Source organism: Rana temporaria, chromosome 4 (assembly GCF_905171775.1).
Source record: "Rana temporaria chromosome 4, aRanTem1.1, whole genome shotgun sequence".
In the NCBI taxonomy this organism is placed as follows: domain Eukaryota; kingdom Metazoa; phylum Chordata; class Amphibia; order Anura; family Ranidae; genus Rana; species Rana temporaria.
The window spans coordinates 28,123,705-28,133,653 of NC_053492.1; the positions used below are offsets into that span (position 1 = coordinate 28,123,705).

At 44.1% G+C, this 9,949-nt stretch overlaps 1 protein-coding gene across 1 annotated transcript in view; it reads right to left on the bottom strand.

The window, feature by feature from the left end:
* Positions 1-9,625, bottom strand: part of LOC120936052 (alpha-1,4-N-acetylglucosaminyltransferase-like) — a 37,224-nt gene extending 27,599 nt beyond the window's left edge. The window contains exon 1 of the mRNA XM_040348151.1: positions 9,575-9,625. The gene's annotated coding sequence lies outside the window, so the exon portion shown is untranslated. The remainder of the gene's footprint in view (positions 1-9,574) is intronic.
* Between the last annotated feature and the right edge of the window lie 324 nt (positions 9,626-9,949).

The window sequence follows — 9,949 nt, forward strand, 5'->3', positions numbered from 1 at the left end:
TTACGACGCAAACTCCCCCCAGCGGCGGCCGCGGTACTGCATCCTAAGATCCGACAGTGTAAAACAATTACACCTGTCGGATCTTAGGGATATCTATGCGTAACTGATTCTATTAATCAGTCGCATAGATACTCTGAGAGATACGACGGAGTATCTGAGATACTCCGTCGTATCTCCTTTGTGAATCTGGGCCAATGCTTTTTGTAGCAGAGCAAAAAGCTGTAGCATCACAGCAGTATGTTTATTCCTGAGTATACCTACACCCGAAAACAAAAATACAATTTATTGCAGCTTACCAGTCCTTATGATGAAAGTGGTGGCCACATTCATTTTCTTTTTTTAGGCAAGTACAGAAAATTCTTATTATTAATATACAGGATTTATACAGCGCCAACAGTTTGCACAGCACTTTACAACATGAGGGAAGACAGTACAGTTATAATAAAAGCGGGTGGTCCATGTTCCCTTCCTCGTTGGGCACCAACAGTGGCGGTGCGTCCATAGAGGGCGCAGGCGCGCCGCCCCCTCTCGCTCTTGCACCGCCACTGAAAAACAATACATAGATTCATGCATTGCATGAATCTATGTGTTGTCACCACTGCGCACTATTCAGATGGCCGGCCCCCTGGTGAGCGCCGGCCATCTGAATAACGGCTGCTGGTTGTCTTTGGAAGTGTCTATCAGAGACAGCGGCTCTGAGGCACAGTGGCACATGTTGATGGGGACAAGGGCCTCTTCCCCACAACCCTTGCCTGGTGGTTGTAGGGGTCTGTGGGCGGGGGGCTTATCAGAATCCCTTTAATCACTTCAGCCCCGGACCATTTGGATGGCCAAAGACCAGAGCACTTTTTTTTGTGATTCGGCACTGTGTCGTTTTAACTGACAATTGCGCAGTTGTGCGATGTGGCTCCTAAACAAAATTGACGTCCTTTTTATCCCACAAATAGAGCTTTCTTTTGGTGGTATTTGATCACCTCTGCGGTTTCTATTTTTTGCACTATAAACAAAAATAGAGTGACAATTTTTAAAAAAAAAAATATTTTTTTTTTTACTTTTTGCTATAATAAATATCCCCCAGTTTAAGTCGGTACGTATTGTTCTACATATTTTTGGTTAAAAAAATCGCAATAAGCGTTTACTGGTTTGCGCAAAAGTTATAGCGTCTACAAAAAAGGGGATAGTTTATGGCATTTTCGTTAATATTTTTTTTTTACTAGTAATGACGGCGATTAGCAATTTTTGTTATTGTGACTGCGATATTATGGCAGACACATCGGACACTTTTGGCACTATTTTGGGAGCATTCACATTTATACAGTGATCAGTGCTATAATAATGCACTGGTCACTGTGTAAATGTGACTGGCAGTGAAGGGGTTAACCTGTAGGGGGCGCTGAAGGGGTTAAGTGTGACCTAGGGATGTGTTCTTACTGTTTGGGGCCGGGGCTACCTGTAAGACAACACTGATCACGGCTCCCAATCACAGGGAGCTGTGATCAGTGTCCTGTCACTAGGCAGAACGGGGAAATGCTTGTTTACATTAGCATTTCCCAGTTCTTCCTCTCCGTGAAACGATCGCAGGACTCCCGGCGGACATCGAGTCCGCAGGACTCATGGTCAGACTCACAGAGCTCACGGCGCGCGCGCCCCTGCAACCCCTGGGCCTTAAAGGCGACGTATATATACGTCGATCTGCCCAGCCGTGCAGTCTGCCGACATATATAGTCGAGCAGCGGTCGACAAGGGGTTAACAAGGGGACCCCCAGATCCCACCACCCCTATGTGAATGGGTATCTGGTACATTGTACCCCTACACATTCACCCAAAAAAGTGTCAAAAAAGTAAAAAGGACAGTAGTTTGGGACAAGACCTTTATTAAAAAACAAACAATGTCCATCCATCTTTGATCACAGCGTCACAAAGTGTCACATAATTGTGAAGTGGAAGGAAAATTATAAATAGTCTTCAATTTTTTTTTACAAATAAATGTGGAAAGTGTGGCCTACATTAGTATTCAGCCCCCTTTACTCTGATACCCCTAACTAAAACCTAGTGGAACCAATTGCCTTCAGAAGTCACCTAATTAGTAAATAGAGTCCATCTGTGTGCAATTTAATCTTAGTATAAATACAGCTGTTTTGTGAAGCCCCAAAAGGTTTGTTAGAGAACCTTAGCGGACAAACAGCATCATGAAGGCCACGGAACACACCAGACAGGTCAGAGATAAAGTTGTGGAGAAGTTTAAAGCAGTGTTATGTTTTAAAAAAATATCCCAAGCTTTGAACATCTCACGGAGCTCTGTTCAATTCATCATCTGAAAATGGAAAGAGTATGGCACAACTGCAAACCCACCAAGACATGGCCGTCCACCTAAACTGACCGGGCCGGGCAAGGAGAGCATTAATCAGAGAAACGTTGTTTGCGTAAGTCGTTCGCGAATAGGGATTTGCATAGAATGACGTCACCGTCGTAAGCATTGGTTTGTTCCAGGTTAATTTCGAGCATGCGCACTGGGATACCCCCACGGACGGTGCATGCGCAGTTAAAAAAAACGTTGTTTACGCCGATCACAACGTATTTACATAAAACACGCCCCCATTTGAATTCCGCGCCCTTACGCCGCAAAAAATACACTACACCACCGTAACTTATGGTGCGAATTCGTAGAGGATTTAAACCAAAAAAAAGTAAGTTACAGCGGCGTAGTGTATTTTAGATACGCTACACCCGGCGCATTAATGCGCCGCGCTACGTGGATCTGCGGGGAATCCCTCACCGGGGCATGCACGGGTAATTTTCCCCTATTAGGTCAACACTCATTGGGGGTAGGGGTTAAGAGTGTCTAAAGCATTTGCTTTGGGATACCCTTGGGGAGAAAGGGAGGTTTAATATCTCCTTCCCTTTGTTCTCCAGGGATATCAGAGTAGAGTAGGGGGAGGGTAGTTTTGGGTGGGGGGCTCTCCCTTTGTGTTTTTTTTTGTTTGTTTTGGCATCTCCCTCTCTTTCCGTACCGCCCGCCGTGACCGGGTCCCTCCTTTGGTGGGCTGTTGAAGTCTTCCTGGCCCTGGAGGTCTGTTTGGGAATTGTCTGGTTGACCAAGAAATGGACTCCCTCTCAATAATATCAATCAATGTTAAGGGCTTAAATATCCCCGAAAAGAGACGGATCCTACTACAGGATTTGAAAAAAAAGGGGAGTAACATAGCATTCATACAGGAGACACATTTTAGGAAGGGGGGGCTCCCCTTTATTAGAAATAGAGTTTTCCCGACAGTATACCATGCGACGAACCCGGTGGCAAAGAAGGGGGGGCATCAATTTTAATTTCAAATAACACCCCGTGGTCATTAACAGACTCCCTGGTGGATACCAGGGGGCAGTATTTAGTATTAAAAGGGACGATAGGGGGATTAGTAATAACGCTGGCCACTTTTTACGCTCCCAATACACAACAGGATTTGTTCTTGAGGAAGTTTCTGGACAAACTGTCAGGCTTTCAGGAAGGACAGTTGATCATGGGAGGGGATTTGAATCCCCTTGATCCCCTTGATCCTACTGTGGATACATCATCCGGAGGTTCGTCAGTTGTGGGGGGAACCCAGAAACGAATACGGCAGTTGTTGCAACAAGGGAGGTTAATAGACATATGGAGATTGACGCATCCAGGGGAGCGAGATTATTCCTTTTATTCTGTACCGCATAAGACATATTCGCGTATAGATTATTATTTTGTTCCACATAACCAGCTTCATGCAGTCAAGGAGGTTGGAATAGGGGAAATCACGTGGACAGATCACGCCCCAATCCTTTTGAAATATACATTAAGGGACTCTAGGCCTCCAGGATCTGGGTCCTGGAGACTGAATGAGAGCCTGCTACAGGATGACGGTGTGTTGGAAGATGTGCGGAAGGAATTAAAGTGGTATTTTGGGATAAATGATACCTCAGATTGTAATTTAGGGGTGGTTTGGGAGGCCCACAAGGCGGTGATAAGGGGGGTCTTGATGAAACACGGTTCAAGGATAAAGAGAGAAAGGGAATTAAAATTACCAACCCTTATGACAGAGATCTCATGTTTAGAAATAAGACACAGAGTCCCAGTCCAGAGCTAGAAAGGGATCTACTGGTGGCACGTAGACAAATTACCGAACTACTCATGTATAGAGCGAAAAGGGCAATACAGATAGGTAGGAGGCAGAATTATGAATTCGGTAATGAATGTGGGAAGCAATTGGCTAGCTCGTTGAGGGAACAACAAATAAGGACCTATATTCCAACGATTCTGGGAACAGAAGGGGAAAATCTTGCCCTACCTAGAGAGATAGCACAGAGATTTGGGGACTTTTATAATGCTTTGTATAATTTGCAAACAAGTTCTCAGGATCATGTGGCAATGGGAAACTATATAGCAACATCAGGTATTGCGAGCTTAACGTCAGAGATGAGCCAAGTGATGGAAAAGCCTATTACTATAGAAGAGATACAGGAGGTAGTGAAAAAGGGGAAAGGAGGGAAATCGCCAGGTCCGGATGGGTTTACTACTCAATACTACAGACTTCTTTTTCCGGAATTGGGCACATTTATGGTAGAAATGTTTAACGGGTTAGGAGAGACAGGTGCCTTCCACACTGAATCGCTAAAAGCGGTGATAGCGGTTATACCCAAGGAGGGAAAGGATCCTTCCCAATGTGGGAGTTATAGACCAATTTCATTATTGAACGAAGACCTAAAGCTTTTTGCTAAGATTTTGGCAAGGCGGGTACAGCAGTACATACCTGGGCTTGTCCATAAAGATCAGGTGGGATTTGTGCAGATGCGTGAAGCACGGGATAATACGGTTAAGACCTTAAATTTGATCCATTTGGCTGGCACTTCCCGAACCCCATGTGTCTTTCTCGGAACGGATGCTGAAAAAGCTTTTGACCGGATAAACTGGCAATTCATGTTCATGGTATTGAGACACATGGGGTTCGGCAATAAGATGTTACAATGTATCGCAAGTAATTATACCCACCCGACGGCCCAGGTAGAGTGAACGGGATACTGTCGCCACCTTTTAAGCTGTCAAACGGGACAAGACAGGGCTGCCCCCTATCCCCTTTTTTATTTGCGTTATCTGTGGAACCCTTATTAACCATTTCAATACCGGCTTTTATACACACCTCATTACCGGGCCTATTCTGGCACTTCTCTCCTACATAAAAATCATCATTCTTTTGCTAGAAAATTACGCAGAACCCCCAAAAATTGTATATGTTTTTTTAGCAGACACCCTAGGGAATAAAATGACGGTCATTGCAACGCTTTATCTTGCACGGTATTTGCGCAATAATTTTTCAAACGCCCTTTTTTTGGAAAAAAATTGTTTCATGAATTAAAAAAATAACAAAACAGTAAAGTTAGCCCAATTTTTTTGTATAATGTGAAAGATTATGTTACACCGAGTAAATAGATACCTAACATGTCACGCTTTAAAATTGTGCATACTCATGGAATGGCGCCAAACATCGGTACTTAAAAATCTCCATAGGCAACGCTTTAATTTTTTTTTACAGGTTACCAGTTTAGATTTACAGAGTTCTAGTTCTAGATTTGTTGCTGGCACTCTAACGCATGCAGCGATACCTTACATATGTGGTTTAAACGGCGTTCACATATGTCGGCGGGACTTACGTGTGAGTTCGCTTCTGCACGCGAGCATTTTATTCCTATTACAAGCAATGTAAACATACCTTGTAATAGGAATCGGTGTGTTTACTTACGGGGACCCGGGCGCGACGTCATCACATCGCGCCCGGGTCCTCCAATGGTCATAGAGATGACTGGTCACCAGTCATCTCTATGCTTCCTGCCTACGCCGGACAATTCTTTCTCTGGGCCCCAGATGGCACGGGAGAGCCCGGAGAAGCACCGGATTGCGGCAGGAGGGGGTAAATAAGAACGATCAAGCGGCGGAACTGCCGCTATGATCATTCTTATGTTGCGCAGAATCACCGGCAGAACAAAAGGATATCTGGATGATGCCTCTAGCTGCAGGCATCATTCAGATATCCACCCGCAAAGCCCAGGACGTCATTTGACGTCCACCCAGTAGGATTCGATTGAACCCAGGCATTAAGGGAGTGTCTCTGGGAGGTACAGAATATAAGATTTCAGCATATGCGGACGACATGATGTATAGCTTGACCAGCCCGATGGAATCCCTTCCTAATTTGTTACAAAAACTGAAGATATCAAATCTATCAGATCTATCAAATTTCAAGATAAATTATGATAAATCAGAAGCAATGGGAGTCACACTCCCAGAGAAAGAATTGAAGATATTGAAATCTAATTATACATTTTAATGGTCTGATACATCTCTTACATATCTGGGCACCTCCATCCCGGCGGACCTAACACAAGTTTATAAACTTAATTTTGTACCATTACTGGCGAAAGCACGGGTCCTCCTGGATGGATGGCAGAAGGGGTTCCATTCATGGTTTGGGAGATCTAACATTATTAAAATGAATATACTACCGAAATTTATGTATCTCTTCCAGACACTCCCTATTGCAATACCGATTTTTTTTTTTTTTTTAAACAGACACAATCCCTCTTCAATAGGTTTATATGGGCAAATAAACGTCCAAGAATCAAGGGTCGTATATTATCTTTAGCCAAACGACGGCGTAGTGTAACTTTGGCGGCGTAAGGGCGCGCAATTCAAATGGATGTAATGGGGGCATGTTTTATGTAAATACGTCTTGACCCGGCGTAAATTAAGTTTTTTTTCAACTGCGCATGCGCCGTCCGTGGGGGTATCCCAGTGCGCATGCTCGAAACTAAACCGGAACAAGCCAATGTTTACGACGGTGACGTCATTCTACGCAAAGCCCTATTCACGAACGACTTACGCAAACGACGTAACATTTTAAAAATTCGATGCGGGAACATCGGCCTTACTTAACATAGGATACGCCTCATATAGCAGGGGTAACTATACGCCGGAAAAAGCCGAACGCAAACGACGTAAAAAAATGCGCCGGCCGGACGTACATTCGTGGATCGTCGTATCTAGCTAATTTGCATACTCAACGCGGAATTCGACGGAAACGCCACCTAGCGGCCAGCGTAAATATGCACATACGATCCGACAACGTACTAAGACGTATGCCTGTCGGATCGATCCCTCATTCAGTCGTATCTTGTTTTGTGGATACAAAACAAAGATACGACGCGGGAACTTTGAAATTACGCGGCGTATCAATAGATACTTCGGCGTAATTCGTTTGTGGATCTGGCCCACTATGTACAGAAATAAGTTAACAAAGTCAGCACCCAAAAGCAATGTGACAGAGACATGATAAAGCACCTGCCTACAGTGCTACTGATATACTGCTTTACACTTCATTTTAACTGCTTCCCGTCCAGCGACGTATCAGTACGATACTGGATTGGAAGGGTGATATCGTGGTCATCACTATAGCAATGATCAAGATATGATTTTTTAACACCAGCAATTCTGTACAAAGTAAAAGTAATCCTAGTGGATAAGAAGCCACTGGGTTACTTTTACAGGCAGTGGAAGGGGGTTCCATCACCACCTTTACTGCTTTTAAGATGTGACCAGTAGCATCCGGTTACTGGGACACAGTCAGGCCCCGTACACACGTCCGAGGAACTCGACGTGCCAAACACATCGAGTTCCTCGTCGAGTTCAGTGTGGAAGCCACCGAGATCTCGGCGGGCCGACTTTCCTCATTGAACAATGAGGAAATAGAGAACATGTTCTCCTTTCGGCCCGACGAGTTCCTCATCGGCTTCCTCGCTGAAAAGTGTACACACGAACGAGTTTCTCGGCAGAATCCAGCTCCGACCGAGTTTCTGGCTGAATTCTGCTGAGAAACTCGGTCGTGTGTACGGGGCCTGAGAGGGATGGATGTTGTTCCTCGCACCGTGTGATGTCAGATACTGGAAGTGATGAGGATTTTATCACTTCTGGTTTCGGTCTCATGTAAAGAAGCCATTATCGGCTGGAACAAGTATCTGATCAAACTGATCTTAGTTTGATCTTATGTTTTGGAGGCCAGAGGACAGATATGATCCATAAAGAGGACATGTCATGGCCCATGCTTTCATGGTTCATCCCTTGTGAAAGCAAATATGAAAAAAAAATGTAAAGATACAGATTGTAAAGATTTGTTTTTCTATGTGTAGTAAAATAAATAAAATACAATTTAAAAGAAATTTAAACTGCCCCCACTCCTTCATGCTTATTAATTGCAAATGCATGTGGTGGCTCCGCACGCATATGTAAATCGCTTCAATCCGGAGTCAGGGGTGGGGTCAATGGCGTGGTTGAAGGGGGCCGCATCAGGTAGGCTGTACGGGACCCCATGATTTCTAACAGTGGCCCTGGTCATGGGTCAAAGTTCTTCTCAATGTAAAATTGTGGACGGGTGCGAATATCGTCACATATCCGCCTGTTCGGCAAACCTGCAAACAAGCAAAGTTTGTCGCAAAACGACCGCCGAGCGACCTGCCAGGCCATCTCTACTGAGGACAGTAATGTGGGTGATGATTTGAAGAAGGGCAGAGAACACTGCAATGAAGTGGGGCTGAGGACAATAATGTAGGGGGGGTGATGTAAAGGGGTTTGAGTAGACTGCAAAGATGGGGGGTTGAGGACAGTGTGTGATTTGAAGGGGCTATGAGAACATTACCATAAACGGGGTGGAAAGGGGATGATGTGAATGGAGGCTAAGGACACTGCTGTAAATGGAGGATAATGATGTGAAGGGTGGAAATTGTGATATGAGGGGGGGGGGGGGACTGTGATGTAAATGGATGGTTTTTGATTCACAGGGGAGACCAAGGACACTGATGTAAGAACGGGATTGTGATATGAGGCTCGGTTCAGATCTGTGCTTTTACTGGCTGAAGAAGATATGTATATACACCTTTCTTGCACAGGTTAGCCAATATAGATGTTAGGAGGGGTAAGGGTCATTTTTAAGAGTTGATAGGTTATCCCAGAATTCAACTTTATGGTTACAGTATGCAAAGACATGGTAGACAATTGTACTCTTCCAAGCCTTGGTAACAATTTTGGAAAGGTCCTTTTATTTTCCAGCTTGACTGCACCCATGTGGTTGCCTTCACACTTACTTGTATAATAAACCTTCCTGTAACCCCAAATAGTAACATCCACACTATCCCTCCCTGTAACTCTAAGTATCTCTCTGTAATCCCAACACTTGCCCAATTTCCTCCTAACCGTAGCACCAGCCTTCACACTTAACCTAACCTAACACTAACCTGCACACTGATCCTCTCCATAATCTTAACAATGCCTATACAAGCTCATTCCCTTTGTGTTCTTTTCATGCCCTGGTATCATGAATTCCAAAGACCAGCCTTTTGGTGTCAGGAACAGAAGATCCCTGAAACAGAACCTGCTACTTTAGCTCTCAGGCTTTAGGTAGCAACAATCTAATACAGTATATTAGCAGAAGAAACAAACGAAAAACATTAAAAGTAACACATGTTAAATGTTCTAGGCAATGAGAATAAGTTATTGCAGACTCACCCAACCTGTAACGGGAAATGGAAACTGCACAGTATATGTTCTAATTTATATATGAAACATATTTATATAATTAATTCAGTGAACAAATTACAGCATGCCCTGTTTACAATATAATTAGACGTACAGTGCAGCTCACACCCTCAGCGTACTTGTAATGTGAAGGGCACGCCTAAGCCAATACCTGGTGAAACCTTCCACAGGCAGTACAGGGCATCCTCAAACATGTAAATGCATCCTAAACCCACACCAATGTCTTTTGTATAAATACCAGGAGTTATGTTTTCTACTATGTAAAAGTATAAAAATGTGCGCTAGTCTGAAAATATTGAACAAAAAGCTGCTGCATAAAATGTGACTTATGCCGCGTACACACGA